This window comes from Lolium rigidum, chromosome 2 (genome assembly GCF_022539505.1).
Source record: "Lolium rigidum isolate FL_2022 chromosome 2, APGP_CSIRO_Lrig_0.1, whole genome shotgun sequence".
Lineage (NCBI taxonomy): Eukaryota > Viridiplantae > Streptophyta > Magnoliopsida > Poales > Poaceae > Lolium > Lolium rigidum.
In genome coordinates, this window is record NC_061509.1 from 276,570,601 (window position 1) to 276,572,535 (window position 1,935).

A 1,935-nucleotide genomic window follows, 5' to 3' on the forward strand; every position below is an offset into this window, starting at 1 on the left:
TCATTATAAAATTTGATTTCAAGACATATAATTGAGGGAAACTACAATAGGAGCTTGCTAGAGTACTAAACATGCATCAAAACTCATTTCTAAAACTTGAATCAAGCATGCAAGCTCACTTAACATGTCACCTACAACAGCAAATTTCTCAAGATATACTCAACCATTCAAAATTATAATTGGATAATCGAAGGAGTCACATACCGGAGAGCAAATGTGCCAAATTTCAGACAAAAATCTAGGCTGAGCAAAGAGATCGAAGAATCCTGAGCTCTTGAGCAAAAACGCGAATGAGAGAAAGTTGGTACGAGTTTTTTCGGGAGAGAGAGTGCAATGAGTGGAAGGGATGACTTAGTGGGGCAAAGAGGGGCCCACACCACAGGGTGGCGCGCCCCCCTCCTTGGCCGCGCCGACACATGGGGGCCAGCCCTGGGGTGCCCCACTGGTCAGCCCCAGTGTCAACACCCGGATTTTTAAGTCCAGATGCCTATTATGCCATTCATCGCAATCCCAGGAATATTGTTTTTGCGAGACATAATAGATTGATATCACAACCCATCATTCATTACAACTCATAATTGTCTTACATAGAGGGATCACATGATCCAGTCTTAATACATCATAGTGGATCTAGAGATCCTATTACAAAACACATAGCGGAAGCGAAGTAACGGTTGCGGTCCATCTATTCCACGAGGCAAGCTGTCGACGTCGGGAGTGATCCTAGTTGTCGTAGACGTCCTGCTTGTCCATCTTCCTCGTACTTCATTGTTCCTCTTCATAGTCTGGCCATTTGAATAGCCAGGGACAAAGCCATGAGTACTTTAAAGTACTCGCAAACTAATACTAATGTAAGCACTATCAACTATAATAAGGGGGTGCTAGGCTCTAAGTTTATTTGCATAAAGCCAATTTTAGTTCACAAACATTTAGTAAAAGCCTCTTCATTTGCTAACTAACTCAAGTGGGAACATTAGTGTCATTCCCACAACTCTGTTGTGATTCAACTCAAATTCACCATTCACCTTTCAAGTTCAAGTCACAAGTCATATGTCACATTTTTGAAAATGGTCTGATGACGGAACAGTATGGCCTCTTCAACCGTCCATAACCATGGACGCGGCTATTCGAATAGTTCTACACTCTGCAGAGGTCGTACACTTGTGCCACAACATTTGCAATAATCCGTCAGGGTTAACTGGCCCTGATTTATCACACTCCGTGTGCGGACTACCAACCATAACCTTTCACTTACATATCCTAGTATAGGCACCTCTCCACATGAGCTTGGCCTCCCAGTGAAGACAGACAGACAGCCTGGGAACTGCATAGGGCTTGGGCCGGACATTCACCTCATATCACGTCATTTCACATCATTCCATATTTCTTTGGAGGCAGCCCTTGGCATAACCCCGATGACGCTTGTTTAGAGGGAACCCATACTAAGATACATAAACTTCTAGTTAAGCCCTACCCATATCAGGTATTGTGGGGGTACTTGTAAAATTGGAATGGTATCGCATCCGAACCCAACCATCAGTTTTTGTAAAATTCACCATGTCATTCACAAGTCATATTCACCTTCAAAATCTTTCAATAGAATGACTCATCATTCCAAGGTTTTCAAAGTCATGTCGTTTCACAAGTTCCCATCTAGAGTAGTCAATTTTATTTGTTAGCACTAGCAACTAATCATGAGGGGTGCTATCTAGCTTTCATTGCTCTAGGCTAAATTTGATGATCTTGTTCTACTCTAGACCAAGTGAATCATGAATCAAAAAGTAACTTTGATAAACCAAAAGCAATAAAGCTTGTAGAGTAAAACTTGGGATGGGATCATTAAGCATAAAGTAAAAAGTGGTGGTGCCTTGCTCTGGTAGAGCTTTGCACTTAGGTAACTTGCAAGAATATTAGCTTGCCTTGAGTGGTGTACTG